The following is a 24,059-nucleotide window of genomic DNA, read 5'->3' as shown; positions in this document are numbered from 1 at the left end:
GTTAATAGGAACCAATGAGATTTTGTGATTTTCTTCCAAATGTTTTACCTTTTTCTGAACTAGATTCCAATAACCAAGCAGGGAACGGCCCAGCATATTTTTACCGTATTAACGTGTTGGAGTCCACATCACTTAAAAGTGCATATTACAGAGTATGGGGATACAAAATAAAATGTATATGAAATGTTGTCATATTGAAAGAAAAGAATGCAACATTAAAAAAGTCTAGAATGCCTAATAAAATTAAAACTATGCTGGAAAAATGTAAAGTATGCATTTATTTTTCTGTATAAGTTTCATTAACCTTTTTTTACAAATTAATTTTTCCGATTTTTCAATTCTAACTGCAAATTTGAGTCAGCAAATATCCCTGACATGTAAGTCAACCCTTTACAACAGATGAAGGATAAAAACGAATAAATTTTTTCGTGCACGATTCTAAAGCCGGTTAGAAAAAGAATTTGAATCAACTTAAGTTGCCAGATCCTGGTAACAAGTTTTGCTTCAGAAATCCTTCAGATTAAATTAGGGTTTTACCCTCCCCGCCCCCAACTTCACCCTAGAGTAAATGTTTAAGATTAAGAAAAATTAGCTTGAGGCAGCCGTCACTGTCTAGTTCAATTAAAGATTTTGTACTAACAAAAGTCTCCCTCGTTCGCAATCATCTCAAACAACAAAAGATCTGTTCAAAACGTCCTCAAGGATCCAACTGTGTGGTATACATTCTCCCCCCACCTTTAACAGAAGGGGACTGAGCCTAGGAATCACACACAAGTAAACCACTAAAGATCCGTATTCGCGATTCCTTTGAGAAATTTGTAAATAAGTATCAGAATCATTTATGGTTCCCCGTATCCCGCACAGAGGTGACATTTTCTTTGCTTTCATACCCGCGAAAGGCGGAAACAGCAACCAGCAAAAGCCGCTGGATCTAACATTCTCCCTTCATCCCAACTCCCCCTTCCCCAGCCCCAAACACAAACATGTTCTCTCCACGCTCCTTGCATAACGTCGCTCGCCACAGGGCTCAGCTCAAGCTCCACCGCCTCTCTTCAAGGCCCGACGGGAAAGGTTACTCCCTCGTCGGTGCTCCCGCACCACCGCTTCCTCTGGCTGTCAGGCCCGGCGCGGCCTCGGCAGGCCCTGCGCCGATGGGGAAGGGGCCGCCACGGCGCTGCCAAAGGGCTGTTCTTGTTCCTCGGCCCAATGCAACGGCGTCGGGCGGCTCTTCCAGAAGCAATGTCCTAGCACGGGTGCCCGACCCGGCCCTCCGGGGCAGCAAGGTGAACGGACGCGGTAGCGGGGCAGCCAAGCTTTCCTTCTCATCCCGGGGGTCCCCCAACCTCCTCCCGCCCCCGCCGCCGGCCCGCCGCCATTTTGTGCGCAGCCGCTGCGACACAGATACAATAGTCGGCCCGGATCTCACAGGAAAGGCTCAGGACCCCCACGCTATGGGTTCCCGCCTTCCAGCCCCCTATTCCCCACAAGGCAGCGGTCCTACCTATGCCTACCCGACTAACAGCCGGATCCCATTTGCGCCCCACACAGTTTAGCACTCAGCCTCCAGTCTCGACGCCGAAGAAGCTACCGCCTCCAGAGAGCTGCACGCATGCGCGTCTATCGAGCCTTTGCGAGCCCTCATCTGCTCCCGGCGCCTGCGTACCGCCAGCACCGCGCTCGCCGGGAGGCAAAAGAAAGGAGCCAGCGGAGCTTGGTTCCGGAAGGGGGCGCTCTCGCGTGTGGCGTTCCAGGAGTCCACCGTGTTCTCAAGCACCCAGTGTATCGTTGCCTCTGACCGCTCTGTGCTTGTCCCATCCAAATCTTGCGCAACCTTTAAGATCTGTGTTGTCTCGCCTCCGTGAAGTCTTCCCTGGCCATTTTTGGCTTCAGTAATACTCATTTCGCACTGGATATCATAGTGCTTTGTATGGTTAAGATTTTCCTGCCTTTATGTTCCTGCCTTAAATCTATTTTTGCATCCCTAGCAATGATGTGATGGGTATCACAGCCACTGAAAATATCAGGAAATTAGAACTGATTTGAAGCTTATTAAGCTGAAAGCTTAACGCTCGAAAAATCCTTTCATGTGTCATTCCACAATAAAAATAACCTACCTGTGTGTTAGATATTTTTAACCTTCGTTTAACTGATGAAAAAACTTGGGGTTGAGAGAACTTGAGTAACTTAATTCACTCTACTACACCAACATAAAAGCTCAATGGTTGGGCAAAATCTGGTAAAACTCAGAAGTCTCACCTAGGATACCACACAAATCACACCACCTGCCCCACGTCTCATGCGTCAGTTTTACCTAGCAGCCAGCAGATGCGTTTCTTTTATTAACATTAAAATAAGCATAGAGAGGGGCCTAAGCGGCTCATTCGGTTAAGTGTCCGACTTTGGCTCACAATCTTGTGGTTGCTGCGTTCCAGCCCCACATGGGGCTCTGAGCTGACAGCTCAGAGCTTGGAGACTGCTTTAGATTCTGGGTCTCCCTCACTCTCTGCCCCTCTGCGACCATGCTCTCACGCGCGCTCGCGTTCTCTCTCTCTCTCTCAAAAAAAAGCATTAAAATTTTTTTAATAAATAAAAATAAAATAAGCACAGAAAAAGATGAAAGAAAAGTCTTTTTTACAAACTATATTTAACCACTTTTTATTTCAAACTAAATATCCTGGTAGAGGAAACAAACCAAAAAAAAAAAAAGCCAACACGCCAACTCCAAATAACTAATATTGAGTCTTGAAGTGTTTCCTTCCATACATTTCTGTATATTCATACAAACATACACAAACATATTATTTGCATGTAACGGGAAATGTTCTTTTTCTTTTTTGCCAAAAACTTACACATTAACCTGCTATTTCCTTCTCTGATTACTGACATTTCTCCAAATAAACAATATAGGTCCTCTTTCTTAAATAGATAATATTCACAGTATGGCTCCATTATCAATTATTCAACGTGTTGTTGACAATGAAGTTGTTTTCAATCTTTTGGATACTACAAACATTGCTGTATATAAACAGCCTTACCCACTGATATTTTTATTTTTATAGGCTAGAATCCCAATAGTTACACTGCTACATTAAAGATTTATATATATCTATATCTAGATGTTTTATGATATATAATTTGATTATAATTTCTTCCCCCCCCCAATCATTTTGGCAATTTAATTCTCCTAGAAAAACATCCATTTTTGGGGTGCCTGGGTGGCGCAGTCGGTTAAGCGTCCGACTTCAGCCAGGTCACTATCTCGCGGTCGGTGAGTTCAAGCCCCACGTCAGGCTCAGGACTGATGGCTCAGAGCCTGAAGCCTGTTTCCGATTCTGTGTCTCCCTCTCTCTCTGCCCCTCCCCCGTTCATGCTCTGTCTCTCTCTGTCCCAAAAATAAATAAACGTTGGAAAAAAAAAAATTAAAAAAAACAAAAAAACATCCATTTTATCTGGGTTTCCAAATTCATTTCCTTAGAATTGGGCAAAATAATCTTGTAAATTCCTTTTTCTTTTATGTTGTCCCCTTACATTTTTTACTTATTTCTACAGCACTTACACCTAACATACCATATAATTTATTTCTTATTGCTTCTTATCTCTGTCCACTAGAACATAAGCTCCATGATGTTCGATATTTTGCCTGTTTTCTTCACTGCTTTATCTCCAATGCCTATAATAATACTTGACACACAGTAGAAAAATTAGTGTATACTTTTATTACAAAATGAATGAGTAAAAATGTGTGTGTATGTGTGTGTGTGTTCATGTGTGTATGAAGTTATTGACCTCCTTTCGTATCTACCGGCCATGTGAGTTTCCTCCTTTAAAAAAAATCCTTCGGGGGCGCCTGCGTGGCTCAGTCAGTTAAGTGTCCTACTTCAGCTCAGGTCATGATCTTGTGGTCTGTGAACTGGAGCCCCATGTTGGGCTCTGTGCTGACAGCTCAGAGCCTGGAGCCTGCTTCAGATTCTGTGTCTCCTTCTCTCTCTGCCCCTCCCCTGTTCATGCTCTGTTTCTCTCTCTCTCTCTCTCTCAAAAATAAACTTTAAAAAAAATCCTTCTAATATTCTTTGCTTATATTTCTAATGAGCTGATTGTCTCTTTTGTATTAGGAGGTAATTCTTAGTATAGAAGGAACATTAACCCTTTGTCAAATAGGTATATATTTTCTTTCTGAGTATCTTTTGCCATTGTAAATTTTAAATGTAATCAAATCTATCTTTTCTCTTATGACTTCTGAGTATTCTTTCTGTCTAAGAAACCTCACTCTACTCCCCAGAAGCATACACACCCAGGAATTATACAAAAATTCTCCTAAACTTGCTAAATTTTTGTTTACAATTTCATAATTTTATTTTTTGCAGTTAGATATATTTTATCTAACATTTATTCTTTTTCTGATATGAAGATCTAACTTTATTTTCTTCCAAATATATTAAATCATGAAGTTTCCAGATATTTTAAAAAATGATACTTTCTTCCCCCTTCACTGAAATGGCTCTTTCCTTTAAAAAACAAACAACAAAGGAGTAAGTTCCCGTATATAAAATGGATTCATGGACCTTCTAGTCTGTCTTACTTATCTGTCTACCTATATTCCAGGACCGTTTTTAACATTCATTAACTGAGGTTATTATTTGAGGTCCTCCTCTGTTCCAGGAACTCTTCTGGCACCAAAGAGTCAGTGACAAACCAGAAGGCAACACTAACTCATGCCCTCATGGCATATACAGCCTAGATGGGGGAGACACACAATAAACAAGAATATATATGGTATGTCAGATTGGTACTTGCTTTGGAGAAAACCAAGGAAGATCAGGACAGAGGGAATAAGGAAGTAACAGAAGCTGTGATTTAAATAGGATGGTCAAGAAAGCATGACCCAGGGGTGGCTGGCTAGCTCAGTCAATAGAACATCCAACATTGATCTCAGGTTCATGAGTTCGAGCCCCACGTTGGGTAGGTATAGAGATTACTTCTGAAATAAATAAGCAAACAAACTTCTTTAAAAAAAAAAAAAAGCATGGGGCCACTGGGTGGCTCAGTCAGTTAAGCACCCAACTCTTGATTTTGGCTCAGGTCATCATGATCTCATGGCTTGTGAGTTCAAGCTCCATGTTGGCTCCATGCTGTCAGCATAGAGCCTGCTTGGGATTCTCTCTCTGCCCCTCCTCCACTTGTGCACAAGCACGCGCTCACTCTCTCTCTCTCCCTCTCTGTCAAAATAAATAAATACACTTAAAAAAAAAAGGCATGACTAAGAAGGCAGCATGTGAGCAGAAAACTGACTGAAGTGTATAAATAAGCACTAGAGAAATCTGGGAGGAAGAGCAGCCTAGGAAAGGTGAACATAAAATACAAAAATTCTTGTGGTGAAGGCCATCTTGGCATACTTGAGAAACTGCAAGAAAGCCAAAGAAGTTGCAATAGCATGAGTAAGAGGGGACACAGGAGATGAGGTGGAGGGGAACCAGGCTATTTTAGTCTGCTGTGGTTGCCATTACCAAAATATCACTGGCTGGGTGGCTTAAACAACAGATTTATTTTCTCACATATTTGATGGCTAGAAGTCCAAGATCAGGGTATAGACAAGTTTGGTTTCTCCTTAGGCTTCTTTCCTTGGTTTGCAGTTGGCCAATTTCTTTCTGTGTCTTCACATGGGCTTCTTCTATGCATATACATCTCTAGTGTCTCTAACCTCTTCTTATAAGGACACCAGTAATATTGGATTAGGGCCCACTCACATGACTTCATTTAACTGTAATTACCCTTTAAGGTCCTATCTCCAACTACTGTCATATTCTCTGAGGCATACTGGGGTTAAGACTTCAACATATGAATTTGGGAGGACACAATTCAGTCCATGACAAAGACCATCTCAAGGCCTTTGGTTTTTACTTCTTCACCTTTTGGTGAAGAGATGGGAAGCTTTTGAACAAAGGCATGACAAACTGACTTTCATTACATTGAATACTTACTCTGTGCCACTACTCTAAATACTGGAGGATACAGTAGTCAAGAAAAATCAGGTACCTGCTTTCACAGCGTTTTAGTGGAAAGAAATAATAAACAAAGAATATATAATGTGATAACGTAAAGTAAGGGAAATAAAGTAAGTAAGGGAAAAATGATAAAGCAGTGGCTGGATAATGCTTTAGATATGGTCACCAGGGAAGTCCTCTCTGGTAAAGTGACAGCAGAGATATAAGGGAAGAGTGAGGGAAAGTCATTCAGATATCTGGAAGAAGAGGTTTCCAACAGGACACATCAAGTGCAAAGGCCCTGTGACAGGAGCACATTGGGTATGTTTGAGGAATAACTAGAAGGCCAGCACAGCTGAGGTGGAATGATACAGAGGAAGGACAAGATAAGGATAGAGAAGTATAAGGGATCAGATCATGCAAATCTTGATAAGCCACTTATGGCTATACAGAACACTGAATACATATTGGATTAGGAATCACAAAAGTTTCCTTTCTAGCCCTGCTCCGATACTAACCTCACTGGATTTTGGTTTCCTTACCATAAAAAGGGGTAAGGGAAGGGACTAGATTAGCTTGCCCATAAGATGTGAATCTGGAAATCTCCTGTAAACTAAAAGATGTTCATGAATATTTTTGGCATTCCTAAGAAAAAAAAAATTTTTTTAATTTTAGAATCTACTATATCCACACTACTCCATGCTTTTATACCTTTTAGCTACCTTGGACCACTTGCAGAAATTCACATTCCCATCTAAAAATGTCAGCATTCCTGACAGAAAAAAAGTCGTTTTTACTCCACATCCTCTTCTGACCATCGCTCTTGTCCACAATCCTCCACCCCTTTTGTTACCCACACTGCTTTCTGATTGGCCATACAAGTACTGAGCAGCTCTAGCCACTGTGCACCTTCCGCCTGCTCAGCACAGTCACAGCTCAATGCCTGAAAGGATTAGAAAAAAGAATAGTCATCCCAAGCTTTTTCCTGTGATTTGTTAACATGCATGGGACTTTGTCTAAATGACATAAAGAATCTCATCACCATCTCATCTCAAGTGCAAGTGTTGTAAAAAATGGGATTTGGGGGCAATAATTGCCCTCTATATGTCTTTACTTTATGTATGTATGTATGTATGTATGTATGTATGTATGTATGTATTTATATTTATTTTAGAAAGAGAGAGAGAACACATGAGTTGAGGAGAGGTACAGATGGAGAGAGAGACAGAGACAGAGAGTGAATCTTAAGCAGGCTCCATACTCAGCACAGAGCCCAACATGGGGCTCAATCCGATGACCCTGGGATCATGACCTCAGCCAAAATCAAGAGTTGGACACTCAACCAACTGAGCCACCCAGGGCACCTCTACGCTCCATATATCTTTAGAATCAAAATCTAATGATTGAGATAGACACAGAACCATGATGAAAGTCTGAGAAACCCCAGAGCCATATCATGCCCTGCTAAAGAACATAAACATCAACAAAAGTTGGGTCTTACTGATATTTGAATTTTGCCTCGTTTTGCCAGACTATAAGGTGTGTTTTAAATGTTTACTTTTGAGAGACAGAGAGCATGAGCAGGGGAGGGGCAGAGAGACAGGGACAGAGGATCCAAAGCGTGCTCTTCACCAACAGCAGCAAGCCCCATGTGGGGCTCAAACCCATGAACCACATGACCTGAGCCGAACTTGGACACTCAACCGACTAAGCCACCCAGGTGTCCCAGTTTGCCTCTTCTTATTAAGGTGCTTTCTAAGGGTTCCTGGGTGGTTCAGTCAGTTGAACGTCCAACTTTGGCTCAGGTCATGATCTTGCAGTTTGTGAGTTTGAGCCCCGTGTTAGGCTCTGCACTGACAGCACTTCAGATTCTCTCTCCCTCTCTCTCTGTCCATCCCCTGCTCTCTATCTCTCAAAAATAAATAAACTTAAAAAACCAAATAAACCAAATAAACCAAAAAAAAAAGTTTTTCCTAAATATATCCACTGGTTCTTTGATATGATTCACTTCACAAGGTAGAGCCTAATTCCGCACTCACTGAATGCCCAGGTCAGACTTATCATATTGTTTCTAATAAATAAAATGTGGTGGAAGGGATGCTATGTGACTTCTAAGGGTAAGCCATAAAGAGGATACCTTCCACCTGACTTTCCCTTCTCTCTTTTGGATTACTTACAGCAGGAAAAGCCAGGTTCCATGTCATAAGAACATGCAAAGAGCCTGCTGAGACGCCCAAAAGGGAAGGGATTTTAAATACTAACAGAAGCAGACAGCTTAGCTTAACAGAGAGATCAGGAAAAGAGACTGTCAAAGAGAGCTCTGCTAAAACACTGTCATCCCAGAGTAACTTGTGCCTATCCACGGCTGTATTCTCTGAGGAGCAAGAACAGAGGTTGCGCATTGAAGGGACAATAGGCTTCACTAAATAGTTTGTTTAAGTTATTAGACAAACAACCAACCAAACAACAAGAAAAATAAGTCCCAAGAGAGAGATAATCAGGATCTAGATTTGCTACATGGTACCTAAAATGTCCAGTTTTCAACAACAAAAATTTACAAGACATACAAAGAAACAAGAATGTGTGACTCCTACACAATAAGATAGGACAACAGAAACTGCCTGTGACAAGGTTCAGATATAGGATTTAACACACAAAGACTTAATAATAATTATTAGAAATGTATTGGTAGAGATGCGCGTGGGAGGCTCAGTTAAGTGTCCAACTTCCGCTCAAGTCTTGATCTCATGGTTTGTGGTTTCGAGCCCTGCGTTGGGCTCTGCTGACAGCTCAGACCCTGGAGCCTGCTTCAGATTCTGTGTCCCCCTCTCTCTGCCCCTCCCTTGCTCTCTCTCTCTCTCTCTCTCTCTCTTTCTCAAAGATAAATCAACATTTTAAAAAGTAATAAAAAATAAAATCTGAAAAAAAAAAAGAAATAGAAGAACTAGAGGGAGCCATGCTAAAAGAAGTAAATAAAATGTATGACATGTTGCAGCAAATAGAGAATGTCAATAAAGATAGAGGAATAACTTTTTCAAAGAACCACATGGACAATATGGAGGTAAAAAGTACAATAACTAAAATAACAAGTTCACTAGAAGGGTTCAAGAATAGATCTGAACTGGCAGAAGAAACAGCTAAAACAGGTACCAATGTAGATCTTTCATAAAAAACAGCAGTGTAACACAATTTTCAGAAAGCGGGGGACACTCTTCACTTTATACCATTTTGGCTTAAGAAATATTTCATAGGAATGCTCTACTTTCAGACAGTGGGGGAAACTTGTAATGGACATTTCCGTGGCACCAGCACTATAGGTTTTGGAGTCACTGTAAGATACACAGAATTACATCCATAATTAATATGAGGGACAACATTTCAAGCAGTAATTTCTCATACATGGAAAATAAAATTAAGAAAGGACCATCAAACAAAAGCTTCAGACAAGGCAAGTCCAAGGAGAGCATATGAGAACAGCTGCTGATTCAAGTGAGGGGTTCTGGCATAACCAATGAGAAGGCTGCCAAATACTATTCCAACACCAGCACCAGAAACTGCTACTCCTATTGTTGCACCACCTGCACCAATAAATTTGCTAATAGTATCAATGTCTCTCTGATTGCACTGGCGTGAAACTCCCACTGGATTAGCTAAAACACCATTCTGTGCTGCCATTAAATACTGTAAAGCCCTCTTCTCTCAAGATAACACTGATGCAGAAATTGGTCTGGATGCAATTCTGGATCCAGCTTGGATTAGAGGAGAGGTGCAGGCAGGCTTGGCACAGATGAACATACTATACTCTTTGCAGGCAGCACAACTAGAAGACTTGGGTGACAGGCAACTTAAGTTCCTCTCCCACTTCTTCTCTTCCTGGAAGGCGGTGGCAGTGGCTATTTCAGAGGTCAAAGGAGTGCGGTTCCGGGCGCCTGGGTGGCTCAGTCAGTTAAGCGGCTGACTTCGGCTCAGGTCATGATCTCTCGGTCCATGAGTTCGAGCCCTGCGTCGGGCTCTGTGCTGACAGCTCAGAGCCTGGAGCCTGTTTCAGATTCTGTGTCTCCCTCTCTCTGACCCTTCCCTGTTCATGCTCTGTCTCTCCCTGTCTCAAAAATAAATAAAAACGTTAAAAAAAATTAAGAAAAAAAAAAAAGGAGTGTGGTTCTCTTTCATTTTTGAAGGATAGTTTGACCAGATACAGAATTCTTGGTTGATACTTTTTTCCTTTAGCACTTTGTATTCTTTTAAAGTTTTTTTATTTTTTATTTTTTATTTTTAGGGGTACCTGGGTGAGTCAGTTGGTTAAGTGGCCGACTCTTGAATTTTGGCTCAGGTCATGATCTCACAGTTCAAGAGTCTGAGCCCCATGTTGAGCTCTATGCTCACAGTGCAGAGCCTGCCCTGGATTCTCTCTCCTCTTTGTCTGCCCCTCTCCTGCTCTCTCGCTCTCTCTCTCTCTCTCTCTCTCTCTCTCTTTCTCTTTCTCTCAAAAATAAATAAGAAATGTTTTTTAAAAAGGCTTTTTTAGTTTTTTTATTTTTAAGTAATCTCTATACCCAACATGGGGCTTGAACGCACAACCCCAAGATCAAGAATCACATGCTCTACTGACTGAGCTAGCCAGGTACCACATGTTTTAGCACTTTAAATATGTCATTCTATTGCCTTCTGGCCAACACGATTTGCAAAGAGAAATTGGTTGTCATTGTTACTGGGGCTCTCTTGTACAAGATAAGTCCATTCTCCCTTGTTTTCAAGATTCTTTGTCTTCAAACAGGTTGACTATACTATATCTGTATGTGGATCTCTTTGAATTTATCCTGCTAGGATAAATTGAACTTTTAGTTCATTGAACTTTTTGGATGTGTAGTTTCACATCTTTCACCAAATCTGGAAAGTCTTTGTATATTATTTCCTCAGAAAGTCTTTCTTCCCTGTTTTTCTCTCTCCTTCTCTCTCTCTCTCTCTCTCTCTCTCTCTCTCTCTCTGGGACTCCTATTACACATACTCTGGTATGTGTGATGGTGTCCCACATATCTCTTAGGCTCTGTTCATTTTTCTTCATTCTTTTTCCTTTGTGCTCCTCTGACTGGATAATCTCAATTAAATATTTTCAAGGGTGTTGATTTTTTCTTCTGCCTGCTCAAATATGTTATTGAATACCTTGTTTTATTTTCTTCCTAGTCACCCCATTAGCAAGGGTGGGATTCCCAACCTAGGATTATTGACATGGCTGAACACATGACACCCAACACTGAGAAAATGAGATTGCTAGCAATTTGTTGTCACATATACTTACCACCTGGGGGAAGAGAACATCACACATCACACAGAGCCCTGTGAGAGTCATACTCAGAAACAGAATGAACAATCACATGTCGGAGGTAGGCTTTGTCATTTCAATAGAGTGGGTTGATACTTGGCTCCTGCAATAAGCTGTGATTGTCTTATTTGAAGACTTTCATGGACTTGCAGGGAATGGAAACCTGTTACTCAGGAACAATCAGGAACTGCACATGGTCCCCATGATAAAAAAGTTTGTTTGGCTGGGGATATGGAGTTTCTTTTTATTTTATTTTATTTGTTTTGTTTTGTTTTGTTTTGTTTTTAATTCCTTTAGTTTTTTTTTCTTTTGGTTTATTTATTTTGAGAGAGAGAGAGAGAGAGAGAGAGAGAGAGATTGAGAGAGAGAAACGTGGGTGAGGGAGGAGCAGGGAGAGAGGGAGAGAGAGAATCCCAAGCAGGCTCTACACTATCAGCACAGAGCCTGATATGGGGCTGGAACGCATGAACTGTGAGATCATGACCTGAGCTGAAATCAAGAGTCGTTTGCTTAACTGACTGAGCCACCTAGGTGCCCCTGAAATTTCTTTCTAGAGTGATGGAAGTCTTTCTAATGTTGATTGTGGTGATAGCTGTGTAGAACTCTATGAATATACTAAGAACCACCAAATGGTCACTTTCAATGGATGATATCCATTGAATTCATATGTGAATCATGTCTCAGTAAAGCTTTTACATTAAAGGTTCCTTCTATAACTTATGAGAGTTTATTTTAAAGCTGCACAGAAAACAAACAAACAAACAAAAGGACAGAGCCTCCAGCTCTGCTACTGGAAAGCCAGGTCTCAAAGAGCAATAGAATATGAACTTCTCATCATTCATGACCCAGTAACAGCAGCTCTGCTGACTTTGTCATCTCCTCATGCCCTCTGACACAGGCAACTGTTGTTCCCTACTTAAATAAGTCTACCATACAGATGACTCAGTATTTCTAGGTTTCTGCTTCCCCTCTGACCTTAGCTTCTGCTTCTCTTCTTTCTGTAAATCTCAGATTCAGATTTGTTTGGGTCCCTTTGTCCCCTTTTGCAGCATTCTCATACTAGTCCATTCATAAGTCACTGGTCTGACTAATAGAACATACATTTTGGCTAAGGCACTTATCCCTAATTTAATTAGCTCTGGAAGAGGCAGTAGGTAATATGATACATTGCTAGTGTGAATCCAAAATAGTACAGCCATTCTAGAAAATGGCTTGGCCCTTTCTTATAAAGTTAAACAAGCATTTTCTATATAACCCTAGAATCCCACACCTGAGAATCTACCCTAAAGTGATAAAAGCTTATATCAACACGAAAACCTATACACAGATGTCCATAGCAGGTTTATTTATAATAGCCCCAAACAGGAAACAACCAAATGTCCTTCAAAGGATAAATGGATAAACAAATTTTGGTACATCCATACAATGAACATTACTCAGCAATAAAAAGGAACACATTACTGATACATACAACAACTTGGATAAATCTTAAACATGCTGGGTGAAAGAATCTAACCTCAAGAAGTTACCTTCTATGTGATTCCATTTATATAACATTCTCAAAACCATAAGACAGCAGTGATGGAGAGCAGATCAGTAGCTGCCAGGAGTTACAGTTGGAGTGGAAGTGTGACTGTAAAAGGCTAGCACAAGGGAGCATTTTGGAATGATATAACTGTTCTTTTTCTGATTATGGTGGTAGTTATACACATCTATACATAAGTTAAAATACAAAGAACTGTACACCAAAAGAAAAAAATTAAAGTTTCTGTACGATAAGCTTAAAAATAAAAACTAACGAACTTAGAATATTCTTACAGAATGAATGTTTGTGTCCCCCGCCTCAACCCCCATTCATAAGTTGAAACCCTAACCCCTAATGTGGTGGTATTAGGAGGTGTGGCCTCTGGGGGTGATTAGGTCATGAGGATGGAGGCCTTGTGAATAGGATTTAGTGCTCTTATAAAGGAGACCCCAGAGAGCTCTCTCGCTCTCTGTCATGTGAGGACACAAGAAGACAGCTGTCTGCAACTCGGGAAGAGGGTTCTCACCAGACCTGGTCATGCTGGCGCCCTGATCTTGGACTTCCAGGCTCCAGAACTATGAAACATAAGTGTTTGTTGTTTATAAGCCACTCATTCTATGATATTCTCATAAAATAGCAGACAGATATTAACAAGCAAGTTATAGAAGAGAAAATGCAAATAGTCAAATTTATTAGTAATCAAAGGAATACAAATTAAAACAGTAAGAAGATATTGTTCACTTACCAGATTGGCAAAAATGAAATACTGATAGTATCTAGTGGGGGTGAATATGTGGGGAATTTAGTAGACTCATATGTTAGTGAATATGTAAACTGGTAGAGCCTTTTTTAGAGGGCATTCTGATGGCATCTTAAAAAAAATGCATATATCCTTTAAGCCAGATAGTATATTTATATAATTCCAGTACTTATCATAGTACCTGGTATATAGAAAATCAATTACCATGTGAAAATTGAGGTTATCAGGTAAGATTTCCTGGAAGAAATGGGGGCACCTGCAGACTCAGTTGGTTAAGCATCTGACTTTGGCTCAGGTCATGATTTCATGGCTTTGTGAGTTCGAACCCTGTGTTGGGCTCTGTACACTGTGCAGACCCCATTTGGAATTCTCTCTCCCTCTTTCTCTGCCCTTCCCCTGTTCACGCTCTATCTCAAAATAAATAAATAAATAAACAAACAATAAAAATAAATTGGAAAAAAAAAGATTTCCTGGAAGAAATGAAGGTTTGAGCTGACCCTTCAAGGATGGCTAGGATTGGAATCAGTAAAGAGGAAAAAAAAAAAAAAAGGATATTCTAGGAGAAAGAAAAGCTGAGACACAGTGACTCAAGAGGCAGAATGAATATGTTAAATTGGCATCAGCCAGGCTTCAATGCAAGAGAAGAGTAGGAAGGTGGAGAGAAAGAAATGGAAATGCTTTCACATGGTGAGGTCCACCTAATCTTTGGGAGCTCAAATTAGATTCCACCTCCCCTAAGAAACCTCCCCTATCCCCAGAATTAATTGCTTGACCTATTGCACTTCCAAAGCTCCAGAGGGAAACCTCATTATCACTGATTCTCAAACTTCATCCTGCATCAGAATCACATAGTAGGTAGGTTTTTAAAACACAGATTTCTGGCTCCACCCCCTACAGTTTCTGATTCAATAGGTCAGAAATTGTGGGGACCACAATTTGAGAGCTACTACTCTGCCAAATTGGCCTCTTTTGAATTGCTAAAATACCATTATAGTGAACAGCTATTATTTTTGCCTTCCCAGTACCTGTTCTGGCTTTTTTCAGTAACCAAGCCCTTTCCTAGAGAACTATTTCTTTTATATATATTCTTTTTTTTTTCAACGTTTATTTATTTTTGGGACAGAGAGAGAGCATGAACGGGGGAGGGGCAGAGAGAGAGGGAGACACAGAATCGGAAACAGGCTCCAGGCTCTGAGCCATCAGCCCAGAGCCCGACGCGGGGCTCGAACTCACAGACCGCGAGATCGTGACCTGGCTGAAGTCGGAAGCTTAACCGACTGCGCCACCCAGGCGCCCCTCTAGAGAACTATTTCTAAGTAGCTTAGGGGTGCTTGCTTCCCCCTTAGACACAGGACCCAGACCTGACCAAAGTATTCTATTCCTGTGGTCACAGTAATTGATTCAGGAATGAGAATATGGCCAAGCAGGATCTTCTCTGGGGTTTTTCTGCAGAGTTATCAGAGAAGATGCTCTCTTTCTGCTAAGGTTGCTAACCTGATAAGATGTAAGTCTCAGGTTTCTGGTGGCCTTCGTGACTACCAAATGGAGAAAAGCTGTTAAAGAGAGAAGGAAGATGTGGATGACATCACCTGAACCCTTATATCTAGCCATGCTCAGTTAAACTACTATAACTTGGAACATTGTATCTGTGCCTATCAAACCTAAAGCTTGAGAGGCTTTTAGAAATACGGTATCTTATATATGAACACAAGACCTAAATTGGGCCAATCAGACTAAAGGGAAAAGACATTTCATTTTAGTGGACAGCCTCTCCTTGCCTCCTTTCCAAGACATCACCAAGAAAGTCTCTATCCTCTGTAGTTACTGGCAGCTCCCTTGCCACCACAGGAAGCCAGTCTTAGGATAGAGCCTCTGTTGAGAATGGCAGGATGAAGAGAAGAATAAACCTGGGTCTATACTGACATAAGTGAGCCACTGCTGACATTTATCAGTTACCACCTATCACTGGACTTTGGGTTATATAAGACAATAAATTTATTTGCTTGGTCTAGTGTTTTTTTATTTTTAATTTTTTAAAAGTCTATTTATTTTGAGAGAGAAAGAGACAGTGGGGGGGGGGGGGAGGGTGGGCAGAGGTAGATAAAGAGAATCCCAAGCAGGCTCCACACTGTCAGTGCAGAGCCTATTGCGGGGCTTGAATTCCAGAACTGCAGGGGCGCCTGGGTGGCGCAGTCGGTTAAGCGTCCGACTTCAGCCAGGTCACGATCTCGCGGTCCGTGAGTTCGAGCCCCGCGTCAGGCTCTGGGCTGATGGCTCAGAGCCTGGAGCCTGTTTCCGATTCTGTGTCTCCCTCTCTCTCTGCCCCTCCCCCGTTCATGCTCTGTCTCTCTCTGTCCCAAAAATAAATAAACGTTGAATTCCAGAACTGCAAAATCATGACCTCAGCCAAAACCAAGAATCAGATGCTTAACCAACTGAGCCACCCAGATACCCCCAAGCCAGTGTTTTTGTATCAAAGTCAAAAACTATCCTCAGTCATGTAAGCTAAGTCATATAATTGGCTACTTCTGACATTGAATTCTTGCAAGAAAGAATAAGCTTCAGTCAAAATGGCCCATCTGAAAACAAATAAGAAACACTCTAGAGCCTTGCAAAGAGATATCTGTATTGCCCAGAGACAGTAATCCCAAAATGGGTGTAGGTCAGATAATCACTAACCTTACTAGGTTACAAAAACCAAAAGTTCTGCCTCAAGCTAATGTAAAGGAGTCACAATGGGAGAGCTCATCAGGGTCCTGGAAGATCCAAAGAATTGGGACAGCCCGAAGGACCAATGTCTTCTTGCTTCCTCTTGCCTCACAGCAACCCACTCTAGGTGGGACAAAGGTGAATACCATATAATAATGAGCCAGTCTGAAATGCACACTGGGGACAAGGGGAAGAAAAGTTGTGCCTGCCCACCTTGAAGATGCCCCAAGACAGAGGCCATGATTGAAGCAGTTAAATTTGAGTGAAGGAGCTTAACAGACAAAGAGACCTATTCCTGGGGCACCTGGGGGCTCAGTCATTTAAGTGTTAGACTCTTGATATCAGCTCAGGTCATGATCTAGAGGTCCTAAGATCAAGCCCCGCATCAGGCTCTGCACTGAGTGTGGAGCCTGCTTGGGATTCTCTCTCTCCCTCTCTCTCTGTCCTTCCCTTGCATGCACATGCACACACACACATACACACACACATACACACATGCGCACGCGTGCTCTTTCTCTCTCTCAAAATAAATAAACTTAAAAAAAAAAAGAGAGACCTATTCCTAAGGAACAGAAATGAGCATGTATATTCAATATTGATGTGAACACAGTCTTTCTGGAAGGCAATTTAACTTAACAGAAACCTTTTAAAAAATGTTTCTACTCTGGGGGTGTCTGGCTGGCTCAGTCAGTTAAGTGTGCGGCCTTTGATCTCACCTCTGGTCTTGAGTTCAAGCCCTACATTGGGCTCTGTGCTAGACAAGAAGCCTAGCTTAAAAAAAAAAAGGTCTATACTCTGGATCTAACAATTCTATATCTAGGAATCGATTCTAAAGAAATGAAGACTTAACTACAGATAGATTCAAATGGCCACCACTGAAAACAATTTGACTGTCCAATTGCCAAAGTTATGTCTTTCATTTAAGTGTCTTCTATACTCGAGCCATTTTGCTACACAATGGAGATAAAACAGTACATGTCAAATTAAGGGCCAGAAGTGAATGTTCAGAAACTTTTATATCAACTTAACACAGCACTTTTAGGTCTTAAAGCTAATAAAAATGCATGGCTTATATTTTGTATCTCTTTGCGTTTTTATTTTATTTTTTCCAGTAACTTCTTTTTATTGTATTTAACAAAAATATTGTTCTGTGATAGATTGGGCATTAGTTAATTATTTAACTAATTAATTTTTGAGAGAGAGAGAGCATAAACAGGGGAGGGGCAAAGAGAGAAAGAGAATCTTAAGTGGGCTCTGTGAGATCATGACCTGAGCCAAAATCAAGAGTTGGATGCTCAACCAACTAATCCACTAAAGTGCCCCCAGATTGGAAATTTAAAAAATTGGTCCTTCACCACAGATACTTTGAGAAGCCTTGGTGTAGAGAATTTATAAGATGGAGGCCTAATTGGGTATAGGAAACCAGTTCATTTGGCCAAAAATTACAGTACAGACTAAGGTGCTGGCAATGGAAATGGAAAAAACTTAACATATTTAGGAGGCAAAATTGGTACAATTTGGTAATATGTAGATATGAGGAAGAAGTGAAGGATGTGTCAACAGTGATTCCTAAATTGATGGCTTATTCAGTGGGACAGATAATCTTGCCTTTCACTGGAAGACTGCCAGGTTTGGGGGACAGGAGATTCATTAGTTCTGCATAGCTTGGATTTGTAGTTTGGAGTGTCTTTGACAAAGCAGAAATGCTAAATAGGCAATGAGATATACCTAGGCTTGGTCTCAAAAGAGGCTTATGAGATGTAAATTTAGAAGTCACTGGCATGTTTCTAATAATTGAAGCTGTGAGCCATTGATGAGATTACCTGGGGAGATAATACTGAGAAGATGGTCTAGGCCAAGTGTCGAGAACAGGCAATATTTAATGACTCTGAAGAAAAGGATGAGCTTGCAGAAATAACTGAGGACTTTGGGGTACCTGGGTGGCTCGGTTGGTTAGGCGATCAACCAGCTCAGGTCATGATCTCGTAGTTTGTGAGTTCAAGCCCCATGTCGGGCTCTGTGCTGACAGCTCAGAGCCTGGAGCCTGCTTCGGGTTCTGTGTCTCCCCTTCTCTCTGCGCCCTCTCCTGCTCACACTCTGTGTCTCTTTGCCTCTCAATAATAAATAAACGTTAAAAAAAATTATAAAAAAAAAAGAAATAACTGAGGACAAACCACACAATTGCTTTATATCCACATAATGAAATATTGCTCGACAATTTAATTTTTTAGATTGTAGTATTAACTAAAAAAGTTTAAAGTATCTATCGTATGTTCCCATTTTTAAAAAGAAAAATATAAATATATGCAATCATATATCCAAAAGTAGATGTCATTAAAAGCCTCGTGTTAATAGTGGGATATATTGAGAGTTTTTTTCCTGCTCATTTTCATTTCTACTTTTTTTTTTATAATGACCACAGTTTTTTCCTTGTGCCAAAGCAAATTTTTAATAATTTATGTGCACATGAGGGTACAGTTTTCAGATTTAAAACTTTGACTGAAACATAGAATGTATATTGATTTTTTTCTTTTGCTTAGAAATACCTTTATTTTGTAAAGCCACAGATCATTCTGCAAAGTGGTTATCCCCCCCCCGCACAAACACATACACACACACACACACACACACACACACACACACTTACAAAAAAAGATACTGACATCTCTTAGCGAAAAAAAGGTAAAAAAATGTTTCTTATTAAGTCAGGGCTACACAAAGATTATATCAAGACCCCTCAAGTTTTCACTAAAGATTGCCAAAGTCACATAAGGATTCTCTGAAAATACAATCCTTGGGCATACTGAATTTGTATTTTTTTCTGGGCTGGCACCCCCCCCCCCCCACACCCGGCACCGATCACAACTATATACTAGCACGAAGAAATGAAACAATTTACAAAAAAAAAAAAAAAAAAAATCACAAAATCAGAAAGTGTCAAAAACATTATTAAGGAATTTTAAAATACTTTCTTTTTTTGTAATGTTTATTTATTTACTTTTTTTGAGAGAGAGAAAAAGAACATAAGTAGGGGAGGAACAGAGAGAGAGGGGGAGACACAGAATCTGAGCAAGCTCAGGCTCCGAACTTTTTCTTGGCATTACATTGGAGGTCCTACCTAATGAGTTAAGACCCCAAAAATGGCATAAAGATTAAAAAGAAATAGAATTATCACTCTTTGAAGATGATATGACTATGTACACAGAAAACTCCAAGGAACCTGCAGATAAATAACTAGAATTAATAGGATGATTTAACAGAGTAACAGTATGAGATCAAATTACAAAATCAAATGCGTGTCTATACATCAACAAAAAAGTCAAAAAATGTAATTTAAAAAATAACTATTGGGGCACCTGAATGGCTCAGTCAGTTAAGCGTCTGACTGTTGACATCAGCTCAGGTCATGATCTCACAGTCATGAGATTGAGTCCCACATCAGGCTCTAAGCTAAGCATGGAACCTGCTTGGGATTCTCTCTCTCCCTCTCTCTCTGCCTCTCTCTCTCTCTCTCTCTCTCTTAAAATAAATAAGCACCTTATAAAATTTTTAAATAAATAAATATATAAATAATAACCATAGTAGTGCTAAAAATTAAGGTACTAAGTAAAACTTTAAAATGCTATGCAAGATTCCATGTGGAGAAAATTATAAAACATTATGGAGATATATTAAAGAACATCCAAATAAACATGAGCTATATATGTTTATAGATAGTTACATTCAATACCATATGTATAGCAATTCTCCCCTAAAGACATGTATAAAGTCAAGGGAATTTCAGTCAAAACCTGAACTGCATATTTTTTTGCAATCTAGTAAGCCAACTCTGAAGTCTATATGGAAGAATGAGGAGCTGAGAATAGTTAAGACTCTCCTATGGAAGAAGAATAAGAAGGGGAGACTTGCCCCACCAAGATCAGGAAGCATTAAAAGTTGTAATATGTAAAAAGAAGTATGGCATTATGCAGAATAAACAAAAAACTAAAAGAACAAAAAAAAAAAGAGTTCAAAAAAGAAAGACCAAAGCACTTATAGAAAGCATAGAAATATAGAGATAGAAATTATATATATGCATGAATATATATTTATATAAAACGGAAGTGGCATGAGATCAGCACGGAAAAGGATGTCTTTCCACATAGAAAAAAAAGTGGATTCCAACTTCTCGACATACTCCCAAATACATTCCAGGTACATTAGAAACTTGAAAGTGAGGGGCGCCTGGGTGGCGCAGTCGGTTGAGCGACCGACTTCAGCCAGGTCACGATCTCGCGGTCCGTGAGTTCGAGCCCCGCGTCGGGCTCTGGGCTGATGGCTCAGAGCCTGGAGCCTGTTTCAGATTCTGTGTCTCCCTCTCTCTCTGACCCTCCCCCGTTCATGCTCTGTCTCTCTCTGTCTCAAAAATAAATAAACGTTAAAAAAAATAAAAAAAAAAAAGAAACTTGAAAGTGAAAAGCAAAGTTTTTAAACTTTTACAAAAAACATAGGTAAATACTTGTATGCCCTCAGGCTAGAAAAGAATTCCTTACACAACAGTCAAACACAAACCATACAGGGAAATATTAATGAACTCCACTATTTAGAATTAAAACTGTTTACCAAAAGATATCAATATTTTTTTTTAAATGCTTATTTATTTTTTAGACAGAGAGAGACAGAGCATGAACGGGGGAGGGTCAGAGAGAAAGCGTGACAGAATCCAAAGCAGGCTCCAGACTCTGAGTTGTCAGCACAGAGCCCGACGTGGGGCTCGAACTCACTGACCATGAGATTATGACCTGAGCCAAAGTTGGACGCTTAACCGACTGAGCCACCTAGGCGTCCCAAGATATCAATATTTTTTTTAAAGTTATAAATTAAGTCACAAAGTAGAATATCATGCAAGAAATTAGCAAAGAATGAAGTGTTTATAATGAAGTGTTAAACGACACAATAGAAAAATGAGCAAAAGATATTCACAGATGGAGAAGTACAAATAGCCAATAGAAATCTGCTCAATCTCATTAATAATCAAGGAAATAATAATGAAACCTCAAGGAGATTCATTCCTTTCAGTCAACAAATACATATTAAAGTCTAGTGTGCACAAGTTACCACTCTAAGGACTAGGGATGCAACCATTAACAAGATATACGAAGTCCCTATCCTTTCCGGTGGGGAAAGGCAGTGGTAATAAGTGCTCTGGAGAAAAACGAAGCAGTGAAGCAGGGTAGGGAGTGGGAGAGAGGCATGTCATGTTTTATAACAGCTGGACTGGGGCATCTGGCTGGTTCAGTTAGTAGAGCAGGTGACTCTTGATCTCAGGGTTGCAAGTTCAAGCCCTACGATGGATGTAGAGATTACTTAAAAATGAAATAAAAATAAATAAATATAAATAAGTAAAAGGGATATACGAGGAAAGCTTTACAATTCAGTAAAGGCCTGAAGGAGGTGAAAGTGCCACCATGCAGGTGTCAGGAGGAAGAACGTTCCCAGCAGACTAACAAGTTAGTGCAAGGTCCTGAAAAACCCTAAGGAGGCCAGAGTGACTGGAGCAGAGACCAGTTTGTACACACCAGGCAAAACCTCAAGAGCCAAATGTTGGTGGGAATATGGAATATCATTAACTCTTGGATACCTCTAACGGGAAGGCACATGGATAATAATCATCTTGGAAAACTGTAGCTTTCCAGCACTACCCTCCTCCCAAGTATGCAGCCTAGAAAAGCTCTGGAACATGTGTACCAGGAAATAAGCACAAAAGGTTCATAGAAGCACTGATTTTTTAAAAGCAAAATCAAACGTCTTCTTAATTTTAATACAATTTTTCATCGACAGAAGAAAGGCAAAATAAATGGTATATTCACATAATATGTCACATATAACATATGGCAGTTAAAATGAGTGAACTCCAGCTAAACATATCTACACAGATGAATGTTAGGAATATAATGTTGACTAAAACAAGCAAGGTGCAGAATACCCATAATATGACTCTGTTCCTGTAAAGTTTTCAAACATGCAAATCTAGGCAATACATTGTTTATGAATACATCTGCAAATGGAAAAATATTTTTTTAATGTAAGAGATTAAGAAATCAAAAAGTCATAAAGGGGGGAGTTCAGGGAATGGCATGGGATCACTAAGGGTATGTGGGGCTTCAAAAGTATTATTAATTTCTATTTCTATCTAACTTTTTTTTTTTGAGAGACAGAGCATGAGTGGGAGAGGAGCAGAGAGAGAGGAAGCCACAGAATCCGAAGCAGGCTCCAGGTTCTGACCTGTCAGCACAGAGCCCAACGCGGGGCTCAAACTCACAAATGTAAGGTCATGACCTGAGCTGAAGTCATACGCTTAACCGACTGAGCCACCCAGGTGTCTCTAATTTCTATTTCTTAGACTGGGTTGTAAGTACACGGCCTTAATTTTATATTTGTGATTTTATCATATAAATATACAAATATGTATTTATCATACAAATACATACAATACCTTTTGGATGCTTGAAGTATTTTACTTAAAAAGTTTTGTTTTCTAGGGGCGCCTGGGTGGCGCAGTCGGTTAAGCGTCCGACTTCAGCCAGGTCACGATCTCGCGGTCCGTGAGTTCGAGCCCTGAGTCAGGCTCTGAGCTGATGGCTCAGAGCCTGGAGCCTGTTTCCGATTCTGTGTCTCCCTCTCTCTCTGCCCCTCCCCCGTTCATGCTCTGTCTCTCTCTGTCCCAAAAATAAATAAACGTTGAAAAAAAAAAATTAAAAAAAAAAAAGTTTTGTTTTCTAAAGAGTGAATGTACATGTGTCAATTTCCTTGGCAGATAGGTTTAATATGATCCTGAAATGGTTAAATAAGTAAAGCACAGTATCCTTAAAAAAAAAAAAAAAAAAAAAAAAAAGCTTCTGGATTATTGAAAAGGTCTTTCTTCTATTCAGATAGCAAATATCTAAAACATAAGAATCTAGGGGGTGCCCGGGTGGCTCAGTCGGTTAAGTGTCTGACTCTTGGTTTTGGCTCAGGTCATGATCTCAAGGTTTGTGGGGTTAGAGACCTGCATTGGGCTCTGTGAAGACAGCATGGAGCCTGCTTGGGATTCTCTCTCTTTCTCTCTCTCTCTTTCTCTCTCTCTCTGCCCCTCGTCTGTTCACACTCTCTCTCACTCAAAATAAATAAACTTAAAAAATATGTTTTTTAATTAAAACATAAAAATCTATCCTGCCTGAATCTGTCCTTTTTCTTGTTTTGCTTTCTGGGAATATAACACTATATCCTTTAATAAAAATCCAATATATAAATAAACAAAATCCCTGTCATCTTCTCCTCAGTGACTAATCTAAGGGTGGGAAATAGGAAAACATGATTGATAGAAAAATAAAAGTTTATTAAATATCATCTCCACCCAAAGCAACTAAATTTGATTTGGGAGTTTAACAAGAAAAATCCTCAAACAGTTCACTCATCTGCTTAACAAATTAAAACAAGGTAGTTCTATAAATTAATAGAAAAAAACCTGAAACTTGAATTCCATAAAAATTTGTTTTTTTTTTTAATTTTTTAATGTTTATTTATTTTTGACAGAGAGAGACAGAGCATGAGCGGGAGAGGGGTAGAGAGAGGAGAAACAGAATCCGAAGCAGGCTCCAGGATCTGAGCTGTCAGCACAGAGCCTGACGCGGGGCTCAAACTCACAGACTGCGAGATCATGACTTGAGCCGAAGTCAGACGTTCAACCAACTGAGATACCCAGGCGCCCCAAAATTTAACATTTTTATATGCCAAACATGGTTC

The 24,059-nt window shown here is 40.2% G+C and overlaps 1 protein-coding gene and 1 pseudogene across 10 annotated transcripts in view; both read right to left on the bottom strand.

Moving 5' to 3' along the window:
• ZNF638 (zinc finger protein 638) overlaps positions 1–24,059 on the bottom strand; it is a 138,066-nt gene that overhangs the window by 84,394 nt on the left and 29,613 nt on the right. Inside the window, exon 1 of one of the 10 annotated variants that reach the window (XM_047851997.1) lies at positions 1,502–1,602. The exons of 8 other annotated variants lie outside the window; for them this stretch is intronic. The gene's annotated coding sequence lies outside the window, so the exon portion shown is untranslated. Of the gene's footprint in view, positions 1–1,501; positions 1,603–24,059 lie in introns of those variants that run through there. One more of the 10 variants, XM_047851998.1, reaches the window with a different exon arrangement.
• Positions 9,408–9,776, bottom strand: LOC125162949 (ATP synthase F(0) complex subunit C3, mitochondrial-like; annotated as a pseudogene).

Source organism: Prionailurus viverrinus, chromosome A3 (genome assembly GCF_022837055.1).
Source record: "Prionailurus viverrinus isolate Anna chromosome A3, UM_Priviv_1.0, whole genome shotgun sequence".
NCBI classification, from domain to species: Eukaryota; Metazoa; Chordata; class Mammalia; order Carnivora; family Felidae; genus Prionailurus; species Prionailurus viverrinus.
The sequence above is the reverse complement of the archived record's forward strand: the minus strand, read 5'-3'. Positions and strand labels throughout refer to the sequence as shown.